General features: G+C 43.3%; 1 long non-coding RNA gene across 2 annotated transcripts in view; it reads right to left on the bottom strand.

The window, feature by feature from the left end:
* Positions 1–4,075: 4,075 nt before the first annotated feature.
* The window catches only part of LOC116156884 (uncharacterized), a 324,132-nt gene continuing 303,275 nt past the window's right edge, over positions 4,076–24,932 (bottom strand). For both annotated transcript variants that reach the window (XR_010383816.1, XR_004140796.2), the window contains exons 4-6: positions 23,090–23,187; positions 4,907–5,740; positions 4,076–4,325 (exon numbers count right to left, since the gene is read on the bottom strand). This is a non-coding gene — a long non-coding RNA (uncharacterized LOC116156884). The remainder of the gene's footprint in view (positions 4,326–4,906; positions 5,741–23,089; positions 23,188–24,932) is intronic.

Raw genomic sequence — 24,932 nt, 5'->3', positions numbered from 1 at the left:
ACATGTCATTTTCATCACAGGTTTCAGTGTGTACGGAGTAAGATTCAGAGCCCTGTTCCTCACAATAACAAAGTGTTAGCATGAAATAAGGTGGCCATCCGACCTTGTTTGTCCAGAGACTTCTGGTTTTTACCCAATGTCCTGACATATTTATCAGTAGTTCCTCTTTTATTATCAAGGGCCCTAGTGTGGAAGATAAATTGTATGCCACTCGAGCACTAGATAACCAAACGAGAACTTGTCTAGCTGGTTGCTTTTCTAAGGCTCTGTCATTGTTGGATGCCAGTCCCTTCTTTCAGACCCAGCCTTTGTCCCCTCCTCTGGGACAGATTAATAGCTCCACCTACACACTCTCAAGGTATTTACCTTCATTCGCTCTTTTATTTTTATTTTATTGAAGTATAGTTGATTTACAATGCTGTGTTCATTTCTGGTGTACAGCATAGTGATTCAGTTATACATATATATATTCTTTTTTGGGTTTTTTTCATTATTGATTATTATAAGTTATTGAATGTATTTCCCTGTGTTATACAGTAGGGCCTTGTTTATCTATTCTGTATATAGTAGTTTGTATCTGTTAATCCCAAACTCCCAATTTATCCCTCCCCACCTTTCCCCTTTGGTAACCTTAAGTTTGTTTTCTATATCTGTGATTCTATTTCTGTTTTATAAATAAGTTCATTTGTAAGGTTTTTGGGTTTTTTTGTTTGTTTGTTTTAGATTTCACATTTAAATGATATTATATGACATTTGTCTTTCTCTGTCTGACTTCACTTAGTATGATAATCTCCAGGTCCATCCATATTGCTGCAAATGGCATTATTTCATTCACTTTTTCTCCCACTGGGCATTGGGCCTCCTCACCAAGCCCCAGGCTGTATTCTGGGTATCAATTTGCACAAGTCTTGGACCCCGTAGGTTGTTAGCAAGAGGTTGTGAAGTGAATTATTTTGGAAAAAAAAAAACATTTCCCAAGAGGTTTTTGTTTTGGTTTACTTTATTTGCCATCATCAAAAGAATAAAAAATGCTTCCTAAGAACTTGTCTTTATACCTGAACACTGAAAAGTAGATATGAAATACAAAAATCTTCAAAAGGAAAGTCAAAAAATATTTTGGAAAATGACAAGAAGTGCCCAAACATGATTTTTCATTGTTGTTGTTAAATGTTAAATCTGTATCCAGCCTCTTTGATAGTCCTTTAAACTCATAATTTTGAATACTGACTGCATTTGCACTAAAAAGAATCAGACTTCTTTCTTTCTACTCTTCTGTACCCTTCTTAAAAAGCACTTACTACTTTTTCTTCTTTTCCTTGATCTGAGTATGTTTTTTCTTTAGTAAGTATGTATTACTCTTTAACTGGAAAAGCTTTTATTAGAAAAGATACAAACATTGAAACAAAGATCAGTTCTCTAAAACCTTTGAGAGATCACTTAGACAAATCTTTTAATTCTATGCTCCAGGGAGGGGGTAGTGTACATGCAAACTGAGAAACTATCCAGAGTAAACAAATGCTCCGACCCAAGCCTCACAGCCAGTAAGTGACAAAGTCAATACTTGGACCCAGTTCTCTGCATCCGTGTCTCTTGATCCCTGCACAACACCCCTCTAATTCCTCTGGATTGACAAGGGGCCTTTGAGCAGGGGCACTCTGATCTTGTCATACCAGGAGTTAGAATGTGAGTGGCGTGCCTCACTAAACTATGCACAGGCCTAAATTCAAAGGAGTTGAGGAGAAATATTGCGCGTGGATTAAGGTGTGCATCGTGAGCTTGGTGCCAGTACTGCTCTGCTTTAACAACGGTAGCTCTGTAGTATTGTCTGAAGTCTGGGAGGATTATGCCTCCAGCTTTGCTTTTTCTTCAGTATTGCTCTGGCAGTTCTGGGTCTTTTGTGATTCCATATAAATTTTAGGATTATTTATTCCAGTTCTATGAAAAATGCCCTGGGTAATTTGATAGGGATCACATTAAATCTGTAGATTGCTTTGGGTAGTATGGCCATTTTAACAATATTAATTCTTCCAATCTAAGAGCATGGGATACCTTTTGTTTCTTTCAATCATCTTTAATTTCCTTAATAAATAGTTTATAATTCTCAGCATATAAATCTTTCACTTCCTTTCTCAGGTTTATTCCTAAGTATTTTTTTTTGATGCAATTTTAAAAGGGATTTTTTTAACTTTCATTCTCTAGTACTTCATTGTTAGTGTAAAGAAATGCAACAGATTTCTGTATGTTAATCTTGTAACCTGCTACCTTGCTGAATTCATGTATCAGCTCCAGTAACTTCTGTGTGGAGTCGTTAGGGTTTTCTCTATATAGTATCATGTCATCTGTATATAGTGACAGTTTTACCTCTTCTCTTCCAATTTGGATCCTTTTATTTCTTTTTCTGGTCAGATTACTATGGTTAGGATTTCCAGTACTACACTGAACAGAGGTGTTGAGAGTGGGCTTCCTTGTCTTGTTCCAGATTTTCATGAGAAGGCTTTCAACTTTTCACTGTTGAGTATTATGTTGGGTTTGCCATAAATAGCTTTTATTATCTTTGCATCATGAACTTTGGAATCAGGCAAGTGGGGGTTCAGATCCTGATTTTCCACTTAATGCTGAGTGGCTTTGGTCAAGTTACTTAACCTCTCTGAGGCTTAGGTTACTTAATCTCTCTGAGGCTTAGTTTCCCTATCTCAAATGGGGAGAACAGTATGTTCCGTGTAAGATTTAGTGAGGTTTAAATGAACTATGTATAGCACTCACCAGTTTCGGGAAGTAGTGAACATTCAAAAAATTATAGGCATTAAGATAATTACATTATATCGATACATTAATATTACATATCATATATTACAATATATAATCATAATTTTATAATAGAATTGTTATAATTTTTACTACCCTACTCCCTAAGCTTGCACTGAAGGAGAGCTTATCAATTTCAGATAGGGACTCAGCAGATAATTCTTTCTGCCCTAACATTCAGATGCCAGTCCCACAAACAGCTTGACCTAAGAAACCTGTTTCTGAGGAGGTGGTGACTGACATAGGAATTTTATGTAGAGGAGCCTGTGTGGCTGGTTCCCTGTGTTCCTAGAGTCCTTGATATCACACCTTTTTTTTTGTTTTTTGTTTGGCTTGGGCTTTGTAAAACTTCCTGGTGAGTAGTCTCAGTCATCCTTCCTAGCAGTTTGCAAGAATATGTTATGAAGCTGGATATCATAAAACAAAATGTCCTGATATGTCAGAAAAAGGGAAAAAGAAAGAAGATGGTTCTTCATGTTCATTCATTTGAAATATTGGTGACTAGTTCTTCCTTCTTTAATCTTTCATGGTGACTTTCTTCTCTTCTTTCTCTTTTTCTTTTCTTTCTTTTCTTTTCCCCCCTATCTCTACAGACCTCTGCTTACCATTGAAAATAAAAGCAACTGATATCCTGGCATCCATCAAAAAAATCCATTCATTCAAGCATTCACCAATTCATCTGATATATATTATTAAATACCCACTGCCTTAGGTACTCTGCCAGGTGTAGACATGTAGGTTACATAAACTGTCTATGGAATATGAACAGAGCTGGGTTCCAATCTCAGCTTCATTGGTTCCTATAGATTTGACGCTGGACGGATGAGTCACTTACCCTCTGAATCAACTCCTTCTCTCAAACTCTCTGTCCCAGCCATGGCATCACTGTCCTCTTCCTGTCCCAGTACAAAGCCTGGGAATGATTTTATTCTCTTCATTAACCCTCTCCCTCATGTCCAATCAGTCCTCCAGGGATGCACAGTTTAACTCCTAAATAGTTCTTGAATCTGTCTTCACCATCACCTCCATTCCATTCAACCGATATTCCCTGACAGCCTGCTCTGTCCACGGCCCTCTGCTGGGCCCAAGGATACTTGTCCCCAAGGAACTCCCGGACTGGTCAGATACACCCATAAACACATAATTCCCCTCCAGCAAATGAGTGTGATGGTAATAAAAGCCCACTTTACTGCACACTCAATCACTTCTACACTGTTCTAAGTGCTTTAAACACATTAAATCATTTAATCATCACAACAACCTTAAGAGGTAGGTACTATTACTATCTTTATAGATAAGGAAATCTAGGCAACAGAGTGAATAAGCACCTTGCCCAAGGTCACACAGCTAGTCGGCAGGTGAGGCAGGATGCAGTGGCTTCAAAGCCAGCTAGAAATCCACTGCTGTCAACCCTCGCTGAACTCTGCTTCTGCTTAAGGACCCAGGAGAAGGCTTCAGGGCACCAGAGGAGGAGCTTCTAGGGAGGCTGGAGGTCCACTGAGCTGCTGACTGTGCTGAGCCTTCAAATGAGAGTAGAGGTGAGTTAGCCAGACGGATCCTCCCTACTCCCACTGCCACTCCCAGTGCGGGCCCTCACCTCCACCCACTTCTCCGTTAGTCCTCTCTTCCCATCTGCACCAGTGAACTTTCTAATGAAATCCAATCAGGCTCATAGTGAACAAACTAGTGGTTACCAACGGGGAGCGGGAAGTGGGGAGGGGCAAGATAGGAGCTGGAGGGTGAGGTAGAAACTACTATGTATAAAATAAAGAAGCTACAAGGCTATATTGTACAGCACAGAGAATAGGGCCACTATTTTATTGTAACTATAAATGGAGTATAACCTTTAAAAATTGTGAATCTCTATGTTGTACACTTGAAATGTATAAAATATTCTCAATCAACTATACCTCAATTAAAAAAAAAATCCAACCATCTTATCACTCTTCTGCTTTCGTTTTAGAATGTCTTTCCCTCATCTGCAGGAGAGTCTGAACTCCTCTGCAGAACCCCAGCCTCACTCTCAGCTTTGCTCCGTCCCCACCTGGCCTGAACCACCCTGAATCAGTTGGTTGTGGTCCTCTGTGTGCACCAGGCTCACCTCTGCCTCTGTCGTGTCAGGTGTCAGATCCCACTCCCGCAGCAGCGATGGACCTTTCCATACTCAGCTCCTTTCCAGGATGCCTCCCTGGATCGCACAGGCAACGTGAAGTCCTGTCAAGAGCATGCTCATCACACTCCAGACACCGTTATTTTAGCTTCTCCCCTTGAATGGGAGAGGCTGACTTCTGATTCTGTTCCCTTCATTACATGGTGAGCCCCTTGAGGAGTATTAGGTCCTCCTCACAGGGCCTGACACCTTGTGAACTCTTGGAATGCATGAATGAGTGAGTAAATGAATGAATGAGCGTTGAGAACAAGGACAACTTTTATGTCTTTTTATCTCTTGGAGCTCGTAGCAGAGTGCTGAGGGCATGGGCATGTCCAGTTAAACACTGATGCTCCTCTTACCCTTCTATGGGGGACAGTTAGAGCTATGAAAGGGTGATGCCATCCACGAGGTCAGAAACACATCACGGACAAGCACTGGACAAGTTGTTAGGAGATCTGGGATTGCTGTCTGGGCCCTTTCACCAGTTAGCTCTGTGGCCTGGGGTAAGACATTAATGTTTCTGAGCCTCCATTTCCTCAGCTAGCGCACTGTTGTGAAAAGTCCAAGAGGCCATGGATGTTGTAGAACTTGGTGAAGTGCTGGACTGGCCAGTGGGGGTCAAAGGCATGAGTCCTCCAGCTAATCTCCTAGCATCAGCCTGAGTTGGGTTTACCTAGTGCTACTGCAGGCCGTGGGGCAAACCTTTCCCACCCTTTCTTCTCCTCTTGGTCTGAGTCCAGGAAGATTTCCATCTGTACCTTGTCTGCCAGCCAGACTCTGTACCTAGAGTTTGGAAAAACAGGCAAATTATATTCGTCCAGGTGTATCCTGTCTATATACCGAGCTGTAAGGCCAAGTTTGTTCTTAGAATAAAGTGAGTGTGTGCGCATGTGCTTTCATTAGCAGGGCAAAGTTCAGGATAATAAAGGCAACTGTGGAGTAGTGTTGAGAGCTCTGAACTTGGCATCAGAATATTCAGGTCTTAATTCCCACCATTGTCACTTCTGCACTGGACGACTTTGGTTATATTCTTAACCTTTCGTAGCCTCCCTCCCTCATCTCTAATGTGAAGGTGATACATTTGCCACAGATTCATTGTAAAGCTTAAATGATATAAGGAATGTAAGGCAGCTGGCACAGAACCTGGAGTGTGGTACGTACAACACTGATGTTTGCTTGTTGATTCTTATTTGTACTAATGATGACGATGTCTAACATTTTCTAAGTGATTTCTATGCATCAGGCTTTATGCTAAGCTCTCCGTATGCAGTATATGGCTTACGTCTCATCACAACTTTACAAGATAGGTATTATTATCCCACCTTAAAGACTAGGAAACTGAGATTTTAACAAGTTAAGCAGCTACGCCAAGGTCCCACTGGAGTTGGTAATTAAGAGAGCCAGGGCTCAGATGTATATCTCTATGTCCTAAACTGCATTTGCGACTTCTAATGCAAACATGTCTGAGTCAACATTTTTCTACTAAGAAATTATACTAAAAACACAAGAAAGCGGAAAACAAGCTGAAATCTCAAGTAATTGAAATATAAGCTTAATTACATAAGTATCTATGCAAACATATACACTAAGATAGATAATGTTATTGACTGAAATTGGTTTGTTCAGAAGAAGAGGAAGACAAGCACACTGTGTCTTCACTTAGAGTAATGAACTAATAGATACTCTTCAAAAAAATAGAGAGAACAAAAGATGTCATATGAAGATATAATTAAAATGGTGACCACTAGAACATAAATACAAACCATCCTAAATAGCAGGAAAACTATGCAAAAATAACAAATCAAAACAGTTTATATAGTGAATGACATAAATACATAGACAAATAGTAAATAAAAGCTAACAATTTAACTTCTGATTCCAGCCCAGATGGATAAGAGGGGCTGAATTTACTCTCCCACCCAGAAACAACCAAGATCAGACAAAATATATGACACAATGTTTTTCAAGGCTGTAGACACCTGGAAGAGAAGAACAGTGATTGCTGAAAGACAGGAAACACATAAGGTGAGCCCTACACTGCCCTAGTTTACTATCTTGAGAGAGTTTCTAGTCATTGGCATGAGGAAGGAATCCAGGCAGAGTCTAGAAGACTCCCCAAGTTGAGGAGATGAAGCTGAAAGTTAGGAGAGACCAAGGCAGATAGAATTCACAGGACAGAATATTGGAGAAGGAAGACCCAGAAAGAGGGGACTTTGAAGATCTGCACAGGGTTTTGGTCAGCACACATGTGAGAAAGTTACCTGAGACCGGGAAAAGAACCCTCCAAAAGGATTAGCACCTTTGCATCTGTGACTAACTCATGAGTCAAAGCAGAAATCAAAGGGGAATTGTAAAGTATTTGGAACTTAATGAAAATAAAAATACTATATATTAAAACTTGTAGAATGCTGCTAAACCAGTACTTACTAGAAAATTTATAGCACTAAATGCTTATATTAGTAAAGAAGAAAGATCTCAAATCAATGACTTCAACTTTTGCCATAAGAAACTAGAAACAGAAGAGCAAATCAAACCCAAAATGAGCAGAAGAAAGGAAATGATAAAGATCAGAGCAGCAACTACGGAACAGAGAACAAAAAGCAGAGGAAAAAGTCAATAAAAACAAAAGCTAGTTCTTCAAGGAAATCAATAAAAGAACAAAACTTTAGTTGGAATAATCAGGAAAAAAAAAAAGAAAGCATACATTTTCTATATCAAGAATAAGAGGTGACATCATCACAGACATTGAAAGGATTATTAGGGAATACTAGGAACAACTCTATGCCAATAAATTTGAAAACGTAGTTGAAATGGACAAATTCCTTGCAAGATACAAACTGGCAAATCTCATTTAAGAAATAGAAAACCTGAACTTCCCTATATCAAAGAAATTAAGTTTGTAGTTGAAAACTTTCCCACATTTGTGGATTCAACCAACCCCGCATCATGCAGTACTGTAGCAAATGTTTATTGTGAAAAATCCCCATGTAAGTGGACGCACACAGTTCAAACTGATGTTGATCAAGGGTTCACTGTATATAAATAACTCTCAAAACTCAATAATAAGAATACAACTCAAAAGATTTGAACAGACACTTCACCAAAGAAAATGTATGGGTGGCAAATAAGCGTACGAAATAAGCTCAACGTCATTAGGGAAGCACAAATTCAAATCATAATTAAGTACCACCACATGTGTACTAGAATAAGGAAAGTTGGAAAGACTGACCATTTCAAATGCAGGCAAAGGCAAGGAACAAGCAGAACTCTCATACACTGATAGTAGGAACACAAAATGGTACAACTACCTTGGAAAATAGTTTGGAAGTGTCTTCAGTTGTTGAACATGCACCTACCTTGTCGTTCCACTTCTAGGTATTACCTAAGAGAAGAACTATTAATTTAGACAGAGAATTTTTTAAAACATTAGTATGAGTACCACAGCTTTATTTGTAATAGCTAAAAACTGGGAACAACACAAATGTCCCTCAACAGGAGACCGGGTAAATCAATTGCGGTATATTTACACAATACAATACTACTCAGCAATAAACAGGAATGGAGTATTATACATGTGGCAATAAGGAAGAATCTTAAAATTATGCTGTATGGCAGGTGAGAATTCTACCACTGAACCACCCATGCTAAAATTATGCTGTATGAATAAAAGTCAGACAAAAAAGAATATAGATTGTATGATTTAATTGATAGGAAAATCTAGAAAATGCAAACAAATCTATATAGTGATTGAATGCAGATCTGGGGTGGTTCCTGGGGGTGTGAGTGGGAAGTGGAGTAGGATGGGAGGGAGAGACTGCAAAGAGCAAGAGGAAAATTTGGCCATGATGAATATGTATACTATTTAGATTGTAGTGATGGTGGCATGGGTATATATATATGTCAAAACTTATCAAAGTGTACATTTTGAAAATAATCACTTTATCATATGAATATTACACTTCAATAAAGTTGGCACAAAAACACATTACTTTAAAAATAGAATGTATATAAAGCTGGGAATATAGCATAAAATTAGATGACAAAAATAAGAACCAAACATCTCTCTTTTATCAGTAAGTATAAATGGGTTTTAACTCACTTACTAAAAGAAAAGACTATCAGACTGAGTCACAAGGCAAAACCCAAAATAACCCAGAAAGGTTAAAAAGAGGGAAATAGGCAAATACAAACGGAAAGAAAGCTGAGATTGCCATTTCATATGAGAAAACATTGAACTCAGGTTAAAGAAAGTGCTAAACCAAACAAAGAAAGTATTTTACAATGATAAAAGGGTTACATTGACAATGGGGCTACAAGAATTTTGAAAATCAGTGCTCCAAATTACACAGAAGCAATAGTCATAAAGCAAAAATTATAAGAGATGTAAGAAGACATTTACAACAATAAAATCATGATATTGAAAGGTAATTTTTCCTTTCACATAGATTAACTGAATGGATAAATAAACAAATAAATATAATGAATATCTAAAAAACAGATTTAAAGCAAATCTAATTGATATATAGTTGTCTCTCAGTACCCATAGGGAATTGATTCCAGGACCCCTGTGGATACCAAAATCTGCAGATACTCAAATTCCTTCTATAAAATTATGTAGTATGCACATATAATCTATGAACATCCTCCCATATACTTTAAATTATCTCTAGACTATGTACAATACCTAATATAGTGAAAATAATGTGTAAATAGTTGTAAATACAATGTAAATGCTATGTTAAATAGTTGCTGGAATGTAGCAAATTCAAGTTTTTCTTTTAAGAACTTTCTGTCTCCCTTCAACTCCCAACCCCAAATATTTTTTATCTGTGGTTGATTGAATTTGTTGATGCAGAATCCATGTATGTGGAGAGCCAAATGTATTTCAAACTATGTACTATAAAAATGGAGACTACATCTTACATTTTTTCAAATCCCATTTATACTCACAAAAATTTATCATATAATAGGTGCCCAAATTAAAAAATTCCAAAATGCAGAAACACTTACAGCAAGAGTCTCTTCTTAAAAGCAACAAAAATAGACATTATAATGAAATTTAAATACAAATTTAGAGATTTATGTATTTCAGTTAAATAATTTTTAATTTACACAGAACTTTTTAACAATATTAATGAAAATATGATGTATTAAAACCATAGGATACTGCAAAAGCAATTTCAGAGGGAAATTTAGACCTCAATATTCATATCAATTAAAAAGTACAGGAACCAATGGGCCAAATATATGTCAAAAATTTGGAAAAAAAAGAATAGCTAAATAAATTGTTGGAAGGCAGAAGGAATAAATTAATAGAGAAAAATGTTTAAATGTTAGAAAATTGAAAAATCAGAATACATACATACATACAAACACTGGTTCTTTTTAAAAAGCTAATACAGTACAATACATGAAATATTAAGTCACCTAATCATTGTAAAAGCTGTGTGGAGGGGAGTTGTGGAGAAAGGTCAATTACTAAAAATTAGAAACGTGTGTAAAACCAAGAAACAATAAATTAAATAAATATATGACTCTCCTTTGAAAAAAATTTCTAAAAATCTGAATGAGATAATATTTGAGGAGAATGTAATATACCAAATCAGAGTCTAAAAGATACAGAGAATCTAAACAGACTGATTTGTAGAAAATTAAGTAATCAACGGTGTACTCTCTTTCCAAATTTCATGCCTAAAGAGTTTCACCAGAAAATCCTACAGAACCTTTAAAAGCAAATAATGATAGTTCTATTTAAATTGTGTCAGGCTGTAAAATAAAAAGAAAAAATTTCAAGTTTTCTTTTTTTTTTTTAAGAACTAAGAATTCACTGCTATCAAAATCTAACAAAGATTGCACAAAAGATGATTAGTCTTGATTCAAAAATCCTAAGTGAAATGTTAACAAACAGAACATAGAACTCAATTAGAAAAATAATACTTCATGACCAACTTGGGTTTGATCCAATGCAAGGATGGTTCAATATGATTCATGATATTAGTGGCTGTAAGAAGAAAAACAACATAATCATCTCCATAGATACCGAAGAAGCATTTCACGACATTCAAAACTATTTTTTTTAATTTTTAAAAAACCAGTGAAATAAGGATATTTGAATATTCCATGTGTTAAGTGTCTCAATCCAAAAGCTAACATTATGCTAAATGAGGAAATTCTAGTTCTGTGCTGTCCAATATGGTAATTACTATCCATAGGTAGCTATTTGAATTTAAATTAAGTAAAACTAATAAAATTCCTAGTCTCAAGAGCCGTATGTCAAGAATCCAAGAGCTCCACGTGACTAGATGCAATCCTTAGAGGCAGTCCCACTAAGAATGCCCACTGTTACCACTATACTCTCGGAGAGGTGTTATTTAATGAAAAAATGTTAATACATAATTTGAGGTATAAATATTAGGAAGAAAACTGGTGCTCTGAGGACCAGCAGAAGAGAGTGCAAAGTGGGGCGAGGAGGCAGAGGATGCAGGAGCAGAGGGGCTCTGAGGAATCTGGAGTGACATGATCAAATTTACATAGTATCAGGGTTGCTTTGGCTGTAGGACAGGGCAATGGTTGGGAGGGAGTCAAAGAGGCAGGAGACCAGGCAAAGATGTAGAGTAAGAAAATGGTGGCTGGCCTGGAGCCCTCTGCAGAAACCGCCTCTCCAGCGTCTACAGGGGAAACCACCCTCCTCCAATCGGGTTCAGTTCCAGAGGGGCACTCCCAGAAACCCACAGCAAACTTGAGACTCTCGAACTGATTATAAGCACAAGAAGGTAGTGAAGGAGTTCAAGACCAAGTGGAAGGGAAGACCCAAAGCACTGGGCTGTTTAACTTGAAGACTCAGGAACCAGACAGCATTGTAGCTGCCCTCACTCTGAGTTGGGTCCCAGAGGCTAGACCATCCCTGGAGAAGCTGGCAGGTTCCAAGGCAAAGGAGTGGAGGCTGAGGTTTCTGGGTTTTCCCAAGGAGTCAGCAAGATTTCTTTCTTTTGAAGAAGCACAGACCCTCTTGCTCCCTCCCCTCTTTTTGTAAAGGCATCCATCGTTTGAGTCACTTGGGAACAAAACTGTTTTCGTCGAGAAGATTTCCGTGGGCGCCTGAGTAGGTGTCAGGATGGCTGCTGTCAGGGAACGGGCGAACATATGGTGGTCTGTTGTGAATGCGATCTGTTTTTTGTGTTGTTGTTAAACTTCCTTTCGTTAGCATTGGGCCTGTTATGTAAGAGCTTGAGGGTCCATATGGTTTGTTGCATAAGACGCCAAAGAGGAACACGGTTTTCTGTTGCCCTGAAGCTGGTCCAATTGTGAGTTTGGGAAACTCGTGGCCACAGCATCACATTTGGCTAATGGAGTCAAGTACTCCTGGATTTGAATCTCAGTTCTACCTCTGGTTAGCTGTGTGATCTTGCATAAGTGCCCTAACCACTCTGAGATTTAAACTCTCTGAGACTTTATTTCCTTCTATGCAAAATGGAGAAAATAGTATCAACTTCATGGAGTTATTAAGAGGATACAGAATTAATAATACTAACCACAATTTATTGAGTATACAAAATTTTCAGTATTGCAAGTTTTATAAATATTCTTTCTTTTAAACCTTGTTGAACCCTCTGGACATAGCTATTATTGTCTTCATATTTCAGATGAGGCAACTGAGGAGAAAAGTGGTGGGATGGCTTCCTTCATGTAAAAAGAAGCCATGGAGCTAAGATTCAAACGTATGTTCCTGTACTGATCAGCCACACTGTGCTTCTCTGTCTCCAGGGCTGGTGAAGTACGAGGCATGTAACAGGCGACAGTAAATGTGACCCTGGACTATAAGCTCCCTGAGGGCGAGACATCTGAAAGATTGTATTCACTACTGAGTTCTCATACTGAAAGCAGAGCCTTGTGCAGAGCAGGCAGCCAGTAATGAGGCTAAATAAATAATGGATTTTGCATTTACAGTGTGGTTGCCAGCTCTGGAGGCAGACATGCTTGGGTTTTCCTCTCAGCTCTGCCACTTACTAGCTGTGACCAGAGGCAAGTCACTCAGCTGGTTTGCATTTCTGCACCGTATTCTCATCTCTACAGTGTGGTTAAAGGTCATTCTCCTTTACCTGTCTCCCTCCAGGCACACTGCTGAACCCTCTGTCCCAGGCTTATCGGTTGGTACTCTACATTATTTACAACAGAACAAAATCTAAAATATACAACTCCAGCAACAAATGGATCTGTGCTTTCTAGAGCTCCCATAAGACATTGTCCTGAGTGAGTCAAATATATACCAGGATTAATGTGTCATCTTCATCAGAGGGCATTGCATTTCAGCAAGTGCATTCTTGAAACATGGTAATTTAACCCATGCATAATTGCCTACGGGTAGAATTAGAGCCAAACTATAGGAAGTTCACACCAAAAGGGTTCTCGGGCATTGCCTCGCCTCAGTGGAAACAAAGACGTGGCCCATTAGTGCTCCCTGCATAGGTGTGGAAGGGGCTGTGGGGGCCTGAGTGCCATCTATGACTAAGCTGATCTTCCCAGATTTTACAGCTGGGGAAACTAAGGCCCCAAAAAGAAAAAATGACTTGTTGGAAATCAAGTAATTTACAGGCATCAGAGGCAGCATTCAAGTCCTTGTTGGTCTGATTCAGAGTCTAGCGCTTTTGCCCTAATTTTCTGATCTACAGGTTCAAAACAAAGTATCTCCCCCAACCAAAAAAAAAAAAAAAAAAAAAAAGAAAGAGAAGAGAGAAGAAGAGGGAAAGAGAATATTAGAACATTTACGGAGATTTATGGAGAACCTTTCCAGGGCTGGGCACTCTGTGAGACACTTAACAAACAGGTACTTCCTTGGATCCTCATTATAGCCTTATGGAGTGAGCAACATTATTCCCATTTTACAGATGAGGAAATAGAGTCTCAGAGCCATGATGTGATCCACTTAAGATCCCAGAGCTGGAGAGAGAAGCCTGTATCCTCATCCCCTCTCCGACTGATGATCTGAACCCACACTCCAGGGCTAAATAGTTGTCCACCCCACAGATTCAGGAGTTAAGTATCTGCCCTCTCACCTGCAGAGCCAGCTGTGAAGCCTCAGGCAGGGGACAGAAACCTTTCTGGGCCTTAGTTTTTTTCACTGTTAACTAAGAACAATCAGCATACATCCCTCAAAGAATCAGTTGTGAGGATCAAGTAAGTTCAAGTACATAACAATGAATACTGAGTGTGGCTCACAGTAAGTGCTTATCGAACATTAGTGAAAAACAAACCAATCCAGCTCACGCAGCCTCTCTCCTGCCCAGGGAGGGCAGAGGAGCCGGGCTGGCCCATGCAGGGCCCAGGGAGGCTGAAGCCACACTGGCCTCCAGGCGCCTTCCGCCTTCGCGCTGCGTTTGGCACCCGGCCCAGGACCGAGGAGTCCCCATTCCTCTCTTCTGTCAACTCAGCAGAACAGGCTGTTTCAAGAGAAGGTGGTTCCCCTTGAGAAAATGTTCTTGCACGCCCTGGAGGCTCCTGCCCTGCACGTCGTCGGCAGTGATCAGCCAGGACAGGGCCTGGGCCCCACCCTGCACAACCATCATTCTTTTCAAAGTCTGCATCCTGCCAAGTCATAAAACGGCAATGTGCCTTCTGAACAGCTGTCATCCTACAGCTCAGTCCCCTTTGGACTCTGATGGATTTTCACCAATTTCATCTCTCCATGCCTCGGCTTCACATCCTTGAAAATGGGCGGGTAATGTCTGGTCAACTATTGGAAAGGGGAGACAGCCTCCCCTGCCTCACTGTCCCTGCCTTCCTCAGATGTCTGCATCTGACCTCTGACCTCTGTCCCCTCCACTGCCACCACGCTGGCCAAGGTCCCTGTTGGAAGTCCAGACGGCTCTTGACCTCTCAGCAGCCGTGGGCGCACTCCCTTCCTCCTTGCTGGCTCCTTCCCACTGTGTTCTCTTGATTTGCTTCCTCTCTCTGCCCACTTCTGCTCATTCTCCTTCATGGGGTCTTTCCCTGCTCCAGTCTTTAAATGTTGCAGCTTCTCCAAGATTCAGTCCCCAACCTCTGTCCTCCACACTCCACACATCCTCAGGAAGCCCTGACCCCTGGTTGCAGGTCCAATCCTCGGATTTAGGACAGGACAGCCTCCATCCTGTAGCTCTGTCCTGCCCCCAGGCCATCTCCCCAGCTTCCCTCCAGGCCCCTCCTCCTGGTGGACTGACCGCGACCTCAAACTACTCAGCGTGCCCTGCACTGCGCTTGGATTCCTTGTCCTCACCACCCAGCCTCCCAGCCTATGATCTGAGTCTCAGGGAATCGTTCCACCGTCAGTTCATTAAACGTGCAAGGAGTAGCTTTGGGGTGCCAGGTACCTTCCAGGTGCAGAGGGGACAACAGACGACAGGTCAAAGTCCCTGCTCTCATGGCGTTTATGTCCCATCTACACGTGACCTGGGACTCGTCGCAGCTGCCTTCTCCTTCACCATCTACACGCCACTGGACACCAACTCAGTTCTGCTTTCATACTGTCACTTGAATTGGTCCCCCTATTTCCAGGCCATTCTTACTACCAAGACCTAGTTCAGGCAACTGCTTCTGACGTGGTCTACCAGCCCCCGGTCTTACCCTTCGAATCCACTTGACACTGAAGCCAGTGTGTTTTAGAAGCACAAACCTGTCTATGTTCCTCCTTTGCTCAAAGCCTCGTGGCCCCTTTCCACTGCCTTAAGGATGACGTCCACTTAGCTGGCTAGATGTCTGTCCATCAGTCAGCCAGTGATTGGTGAACCAGAGGAAGAGAGCCGGGAGGAGATTAGGAGCCTGTCTGTCTACCTGTCTACCTCTAACTCTCATCTAGAGGTTTATTTCAAAGAATTGGCTTCTGCGGTTGTGGGGTCTGGCTAAGCCAGTCCCAGATGTGCAGGTCAGGTCAGAGGCTCGAAACTCGCAGGCAGGTGCTGACACTGCAGTCCACGGGCAGAAGTTCTTCCTTCTCAGGGAAACCTCAGCTTTGTTCTCACAGCCTATCAATGGATTAGATGAGGCCCACCCAGATTACTGAGGATAATCTTTACATAAAGTCAACAGACTGTAGATGGTACCCGTATCTACAAAAGACCTTCACAGCAACACCCGGATTAGTGTTTGAATAACTGGGAACTGTGGCCTGGCCAAGTCGACGCACAAAAGTAAGCATCACAATATGATCCTCTTGGACCAGGTCCATCCTCGTATCCCTCACCTCTTTTCTTCCCTCTGTCCCCACCTCACACTCTGGGCTTGATCATCCCTGGACCTGTGCCAGCTGGCCACTTGCCACCGGTCCCTGAACAGACCTGGAATCTTACGCACCCCTTTTCTAGATGACTTCTGTTTATCTTTAAAACCTCTCAGGTGCCGCCTTCTTAGGAAGTACCCCCCTGACCCCAAGCCCTGTACAGACCCTCCAACTCTGAGCTAAGTGCATTGCCTCTGAGTTTGCAAAACCTCCACTATTTCCATGAGCTGCAGACTGCCTGTTGGCTGCATGGTCTGCCCCACCAGCATGGAACAGCTCTGGGACAAGAACTGAGTAACTGTCACTTTCTATCACATCACCCTGTGAAGGCCCCACACTGTGCAAATCCCACTCAGTGACTATCTTGTTTATTTACTTGTGTATAAGTCCCTCCACTCCAACCCCAAATTAGAAGGTGAGCTCCAAGGATTTGGGAAATTGTGCCTGTCTTATCAGTGCAGTGTCCCTAGGCCCGACCTGTGCCTGGTGTACAGCAGATGCTCAGTAAGTATTTTCTAAGCGCATGAATGAACATTTGCTGGGATGCATTGAACAATAAATCCTTAAGCTCTAGGCACTATCTGGGGGCAGGGGCCGGAAAAATAATTATTCATAAGAAAGGCAAGGGCCTGGTCTCATGATGCTTATATTCCAAGGAGGGGAGACAGACTGCAACTAAGTAAATATAATAATCAGGACGGGAAAACAAAAATGTAATATGACTGAATGAATAAGTGAAGGGGTGAATGAATGAGTAAATGAGTGGAAAAATACATAAATATATCTAGCTTCCTCCAGGGGAAGCACCACATTGGGAGAGGGGTGGGGAGTCGTGGAATGGGCACTGCACGTGGAGCAGGAATGAGAAGAGTCTGACTCTGTCCTTTGCTGCTGGTATGTATCTGGGTACATAACTTAGTCCCTTAGTATTTAAGGTTCCCAGTTTGTGACAAGGGGGCTATAGCAATTGCTTTGTTTCTCTCACAGGGCTACCTTATCACATGAGGCAACGAATTTAAGCGAATGTAGTAATTATGAAACTCTGTACAGAAGTTAGGGGTCGTTGCTGTTGACATTGTAATTGTGGCAAAGGGAGCCCTGAGTCCCACCAGTTAATTGCATCATGCAGTTGGAGAGAGGCAGAAAGGAATTTTGGCATGAAAACAGACACGGGTTTCCGTCCCATTTCAGCCACTGACTGGAGAGCCGTGTGACCTTGAACATGAATTATTTCACCTCTCTGAGTCGTGCTTTCCTGATCTGTGGACGTGGGGAGAACACTTAGACCCATCTCAGAAGGCCATTGCCAGGTTCAAATGAGACAATCTATTCCAAGTGCCTGGCATAAAGTTGAACCCCTATGAATGGCTCAGCTAATGTTAGCTATTAATAGTCCTCCTGTCAATCACTGGTGGCTGTTCATAAATGGAGCCATTCATGGTTCAATTTCTCAAGTCTCACATTTCTGCCAGGAAACTTCCCGAGTTCTTTATGCACCAAACACCTGTGATTATGCAAAACTCCTTTTAAAACAGCAATCGGCGTTCAGATCCAGCACATAAACAAATGGAGAATTAGATGCTCAGTCCCCTCCCTCCCAACTTTCCAAAAAAATATTTTCTGGAACATGGAGCGATGCCCTCTCTGTTTCTGTAGAAAACAAGAGTTCCTGGTTTTATGATCCTATAACCCTGCAACTGTGATGTTTTTTCATGTAAGGCATTTTAGGAGTCCCATAAAGGAGCCCTTGTCAAGAGAAAACACAGCTGGGGCCCAATTAGAGAGGTGATCGAGACTAATCGACCGGCAGGGCTCTTAATTAATCTGGACCCCGAGCTGCAGGAGGGACGGGATGGCGGCGGGGAAACTGACACGGCCCCACATGCTCTCGCAGAGGCAATGCCTGGGGAAGGCAGAGGTGTTCTTCAAGGTGCCAAGAGTCCGTCATTTGGGTGACACCTGAACTTAAGACTGAGGTCTGGCTCTGCAGCGGCTGACATCTGATTCTGGCTCACTCCTTTCCAGGAGAAGCCTCAAACCCTTCAATCTCTATTCAGGTATCAGCACCTGTCTTATTTGTCATCACTGGCCCTTGGGAAGTTTCCAGAAGGAGAATGGAGATCAGCTTCAGAAAGGCCTCCTGTGATGACCTGTCTGCACCTCTCTCCTGCACCATCATCTTCAGACAAGTGCAATCCTCTTTACCCACCCTGTATCCGCACCCCACTTTCGCCCATTCAGACCTATGGCTGCTGCCCTCTCTGCCCCCTCTCCCCACCCTGCCCTCTACAGCCCCTTGTTGTGCCAAATACTCTCCACTTAAAACCCGGCTGCTCTGTGTGCCTTGTCTCTGGATCTTAAGTGGAATACATACCCCTTGCTTTCTCTGTGGAGATGGTTTGTTTTTCCATATCCCACATACCTCAGGGCCGAGGGGCAGAATCAGGTTTCTTTTTTGTCTCCCAAGGCTACTTAAGCCATAATCCTCTGCCTCCTATTACACACACACACACACACCTGCTCCCAGGAATTTGGTAGGTGTGTTTGGAAAGAGATGCTGTACCTGCTGGGCCCTGAGTAGTTGCTGTGTGTCAGTTTGTGAGGCAGTAGGAAGTGTGGACTTGGGACTCACAGCCTGAGGATCACCTGGGACCTTCTTAGAAATAAGAATTCTCAGGCTCCACCCCAGACATCTAAGGGAGGGGCCCAACACTCTACTGTAACAAGCCCCCAGGTGACTCTGATGCTCACCCATGTTGGAGACCCACTCGTGTAGCATGTAAGTGCGTGGACTCTAAAGCCAGTTTGCCGGAGATCAAATCCACTTCTGACACACTAGTACGCAGCCTTGGCCAAGTTACGTTAACTCCTCCTGTGCTGGCAGTAAAAACGGTCCCTCCCTGAGGGTGACATGAGAAAACTGAAGCAGCTATACCTATAAAGTGTTTAGAACAGTGCTTGGCACATAATAAGCTCTCATGAACTGTTAACTTTTATTATTATTATCATTGAATGGGAATTTTAAGGGAACCCTGGTTTTGAATGTTTGCATCTCGAACCCCCATGGTTGTGGTCATCAAAGACTTCTCAGTGTCTCTTCTACATCTAGTGATCCTCCAACTTTCCACTGGAGAGGAGAGTGGGCTTCCACACACACCTTTCTTTGAGGTCTTATATTTTATATTTCCAGGTTTGACTATTAAAAACATCATCATTTCTAAACCTTATTTTCTGGTAAAATTTACAGCCCAGGGAGCTGCAATATACTTACCAGTGGCTTGTTGTATCCTACCATGGACCCCCATTCTCCCCCGGGAACAGAAGCATGGCTCCATCCATCAGAACCTTGACCTCTTCCTTTCCAGGGACCTTCACCTTTAAGCCACTCCAGCGACCCACACTCCGAGCCACACCTGGCTCTTATCTTGGCTGGCTACTGCTCCACCCCTGAAATCTCAGATAGCAGGGTCCCACTCCCAACCCCTCCCTTTTATCTTTCCAGAGCTTTCTCACTGCACTGGCTCTTTGACTGCCTCCCGAATTCTAGGCTCTGAAGTTCTCCCACCTTCCCTTCTAAGCCTTTTAGATTTCCATCTTGCTATGCCTCTTCTCCTGAACTGCTAATGGTGGACATATAATGAGAACAAGAAATAAATTTTTTGTGTTTGTAAGCCACTTAGAATGGTTCTTCTTGCTGTTTTTGTTAATTTCTGCAGGATGACCTGGGTCATCCTTACTTAGGCACCTGCTTCCCAGGTGAATGCGAAGATGAAAGGAAGTGGTGCATGTAGCACACCAGACCCAGTGTGGCTGCAATAACTGCTCTGGGAATATTAGCTATTACTCTTACCCCCTGAAATCAGAGGGCCCATAGCACTACCTCGTAATGTGTCTGCAAATCCCCGATCAATTCAGTCTCCCTTCTGCTCAACAGGAATTCCAAACTTCGTCCTTTATCTTCCCATCAGACCCATAGCCTTCATAGGGGCAATAGAAGTGATCCGGCAGAAACTTTCTCATGACTTTTTCTCCAGATCTTCAAGTTTCAATTTGCCTCCCATTTAGAGGCAGTTGGGTTCTATGTCCTGACCTCAGGGATTGGAGGGCAGAGTAGGAGTGACTCCTAAGACTGGGAAAGTTTAGACAGTCATTCATTCATTTATTCATCCATCCATTATCCAAACCTAGTAGGAAGGGATCTGGGGTCTGGAGAAATGTGATTTGAAGATGAGGGGAGATTGAGACCCAAGGGGATAGCCAGGCAAGACCTATTTTCCTTTCCCAAATCGGCACTCTCCGTGACATCTCTCGCCTACCCAGGTACATCCAGTGGCCAAAGCTAGGAAGCAGGAGACTGAACTGAAGCTCATGAATCAGGCCATCCTGTCACCGTCCTGGGCATGTGGAGGAAAGACCGAGAAGGCCAGTGAGGAATCTGTGAAAAAAGCTGGAGGAAGAAGGTGAAGTGGGGACGATCCTTCTGGAACCTCCATCCATCCCCAATGATGGCTTCATGAGCCATTGGCCCACAAAGAAAAACCACCTCTAGGCAGGTTTTCCTGGAACCCCAGACAGACAGACGGTGATGTTTCTTCTCTCCAGACAGCTTCCTCAGCAGCTGCCGCTGACTCAGCCTCCCCACCCTCCGTTCGGGTGGGGTAGGCCGGCAGCCCAGTCCCCAGGGTTGACGCTGTAGGTAGGTGGCACCAGGAGTAAAGTCACAGACATCTGCAGACACAGAGACCTTTGATTTTCTCCCAAACCTAGGGACATCTGCAACTCTGTGTCCTTCACTTGTCATTCAGCCCCAGCATCCAGATCCAAACCCAAACAGCTGTCAGCACCCTCTGTAGGAAACTGGGATGGAAAGTCCTTGGAGCCAAAGCAGGGTCCAGCTGAAAGGGCCTTAGAGATTGGCTAGTGCTCCCCTTGAAGAGAAGAGGACCACTCACCAATTCTAGGAAGACCCAGGTGTCCTGGCTGCAGCCCAGGACAGCTGGAAGAGCTGAGCATCTCTTACCCAGGGCGACGTACCTGCCAAGCGCAGCAGGCACAGCACCTCATGCCCACCTTGCTTTAGGTCAAAGAAAATGTGTCAGTATATAATATTAGTGTCTTTGCCTCCATACCAATGCAATTGTAAAGTATAATTATACACATATACGTGTATGTATATTCCATGCACATTTATGAAGAAAGGGGTCCATGAAGCTAAAAGTGCCTAAAGCCCATGAAAGTCATATTGCAGCTCTGCTCACATCACCTTCCAGGGTCTCAGTTTCCCCATCTGTAAAGTGGATATCATAATACCGTCTGCACTGTTCACCCCTGCAGTGCCTTGGTGTTCTCTCTGAACTGTCATGATGTTACCACTTCTGGATTCACAGTTTGGAAGCCTCCCCATGTTTATATCAGATGACATCCAAACCTCTTGACGTTGTATTTGAGGCCTTTCTCTGTTTTCCACTTTGAGCTCCTACTGCTCCCTGGGATACACAGCTCTCCTGCTAGAAGCACCATGCCTGGCACTGACTGTTTCCAAAACAAGCTAAGTGCCAAGTTTCAGCATGCCTTTGCACACTGAGGGCCCTTTTGCTACAAATATACCCCTTTTTCTCTGCCTGATTGTCTCCCCTTCATAGCACTGCAACGTAATCTGTGGGGTCCAGTGGAAAACGGAAATATGGGAATCTTTACTTAAAAATTAAAAACTTCAAGATGGCAAAGTGGAGCATTAAACCAACCACAGGGCTCTTCTGAGCACGGGGCCTTCTGTGACTGCACAGGTCACATTCCTGTGAAGCCAGCTCTGCCTCCTCCTCCTCCAAAGTCAGCTCAGCTCTCACCTGCTTTTTGAAGCCGTCCTTGATCCCCAAGACAAATAACAGGGAGTCACAAAATGAAGCACTTCCTATAGCCAGGGTCTCATTTAATCCTCAGAACTCCCCTACGAGGTAAGTAGGATTATGGTCCCCATTTTACAGATGGAGAAATGGAGGCTCAGCCAGCAGGTATCAGAGCTGACATTTAAAGCAAGGGCTGCCAGAACTCGTGCTCTTACAGCTAGGCTGTACTAACCCCTCTGACTCCACTGCCTTTTAATCTTGCTTCTACCACCTAATTTCTGAATCCCTGGCCCTCGCCCTGCTCCCTCAGTCCCCTGACATCCACCCTCTCAGTCCCTCTGGCCCTTCAAACTCACCAAGAAACCAATGTCCTTCTTTCTAGCTCAGAGTAGCTTCTGGTTTCCCAGGAGACATGTATTGAATTGAAATGTCTTTTCCCTGAGACACCTGAGAATTATCTGTCAGTGTTCCCACATTCCTCGTGACCCTGAGTTTAGTCCGTTTCAGCTGCATAAGGTCTTGGGAGTCCCATGCCTCACCTCCAGTGCCCCTGTTAGTACAGGCCCTCTTCATTCTTGCCACACTTCAACATCTCCCTCACTAGCCCGTCTCTCTCTCCAACCTATCTGACACCCTGCAGTCATCTTGTCTTTTAAAAAACGCAGACCTGATCATGTCTTTCCTCTCTAAGATCCTTCTGTGACTCCCCGTTTCCCTCAGTCCCATAGCACGGCACACAAGACACTGACGGCCCCTCCACTGGAACCCTCCCATGTGATCATCACTAATTATTTGAAATTCCCAGAAAGAGTCCTGCTTTCTCATGTTCCCATGACCGTGCACAGGATGCTTTCCTACCTGGAATGCCCTTCCCAGAACTCTTAGAAAACTCCTCCTGACAAGTTGAGATTCATTTAGCCTTACCTCCTCCAGGAAGCCTTCATACTGGCCCTTTCCAAGGCTGAGGTAAGGGCTTCTCCTCTGCCACCACTCCCTCCCATAACTCCCACAGCTCCCTTCTGGCTCAGCACTTACTTGTGTCTACTGCAGTGGGCTGAGACCCTTGTGGAGGCAGGGACCACATCTAATTCATCTCTGCATCACCAACCTCTGGTACTGGAACTCTTTGGGATCTAGAAAGAACATAATGGGTACTTTCTGAGTAAAATCTATAGTTGAGAGATGATTGGGCTAAGATGTATCTCACCCTGTTCATCTGTCTGGCCTTAGGGGCTCCAATGAAACACAGTTGGGCCGAGCTACCTCTGCAGCAGTTAAGAGAATAGGTGTCCAAGTTAGAGCAGGAGCACTGATGGTTCTGGAAGGAAGCAAGGTGGACAGAGGTATTGATTACCTAAAGGTACTTGAAGCTTCTAAGAAAAGACTTACATTTCCAGATGAACATGCTTAGAAAAAGCAGCAGATAGAATTAAAAAACAAAGACCTTAATTTCAGTAAAAAGAATAAATTGTATAAAAGCAGAAATTTAATCATAATATTATATGGCTCGGCCATGACCTTCAGGGCCACAATAATATAAACGTTCACTCTAACCAAAAATTGTGTTGTAACTAGGTTGGGAAGGTGGGGTAAGGTGAAGTGGCTTTGTAGCGAGGAGAGCTAGAAGTTTGTCTTTCGTTGTAGCAAGCCAAGAAGTCACATCTCAAAACCCATTATTTAGAAATACGGAGTTAAATATGGAAGAGATCCTGGTCAGTGGCTGCCTCTGGGCAGTAAGATTTGGGATGGAGGGGAATGGGGCTGGGGAGTGGGCCTTCTAGAACTGTCTGACTTTTTGTACTATGTACGTGAGTATGAGTGAAACACGTACAACACATACAACTGTTAAAACATCGCCTGTGGTTTGAAAGCAGGCAAGTCTCTCTGTCCAATCAGTCTGACTAATCCCCTGAAATGCCACTTGGGCAGTTCTTCCCAGCCTTCTCAGCCCTGGAACCGGACTGGGCTGGGCCGCCTCCCCTGCCCTTGGTGACCCGACCCCACCCTCCCATGTACGATGGTGCCCTTTGCTCCCAGACCGGCCTCCTCCCATTTCTCCTGCAGACACTCCTGCCCTCACCTCTTGGCTTTTGCTCAGGCTGTGCCCTCTGCCTCCACGTTAACACCTTCCCTCCCTCCTGCCTTCCGGCTCTTCCCTCTGACACTCAGGAGGTCTGGGATGAGCATGTGGCCTTTGGTCAGGACTGCAGACGTCTGAGGGGGCGGGTGTGTGTGGTGCCTCCTCCCCCAGGGACTTCACACCATCCCCGCTCTCTAGATTTGAACAGGAAGGCTGGAGAAGCCCCGTTCCAGGCCCACCCCTACCACTCCAGCCCAGGACCTCTCTGAGTCTGTTTCCTCACCTGGAAAATTGGGATCTTCAGGCCCCCTTGCCAGGATGCTCGTGAAGGTGGGCTGACCTGATGTGTGTGGGAAGGCCCATGCTGACTGCCTGATTTCCAGCCCCCTCTCCTCTAGACACATCCTGCCTAATGGTGCAACAAGAGCTCACATTTAGCAAGTGTTTACCAGGTGTTGGCGCTGCCCTAAATTGTGCATCATCTCATTTAAGCCCTATAGCACTTAACAGTATCCCCATTTCACAGATGAGGAAACTGGGACTTATCTGGGCTAACTTAGAAGTGAATCGACCTGTCATCCCCCACATTAGACCACAAACAGCTCCAAGGTGGAGAGAATTGTCCACCCATGTTCGTAGTGTTATTACAGTGGCCAAAAGGTCCACAACAGAAGAATGGATACACAACATATGGTCCTTACACCCAATGGAGTATTATTCAGCCTTATGAAGCAAAGGACTGCTGACACCTGCTACAACACAGACGAGCCTTGAAAACAGGATGCTCTAAGTGAAATA

This window comes from Camelus dromedarius, chromosome 14 (genome assembly GCF_036321535.1).
Source record: "Camelus dromedarius isolate mCamDro1 chromosome 14, mCamDro1.pat, whole genome shotgun sequence".
In the NCBI taxonomy this organism is placed as follows: Eukaryota; Metazoa; Chordata; class Mammalia; order Artiodactyla; family Camelidae; genus Camelus; species Camelus dromedarius.
The sequence above is the reverse complement of the archived record's forward strand: the minus strand, read 5'-3'. Positions and strand labels throughout refer to the sequence as shown.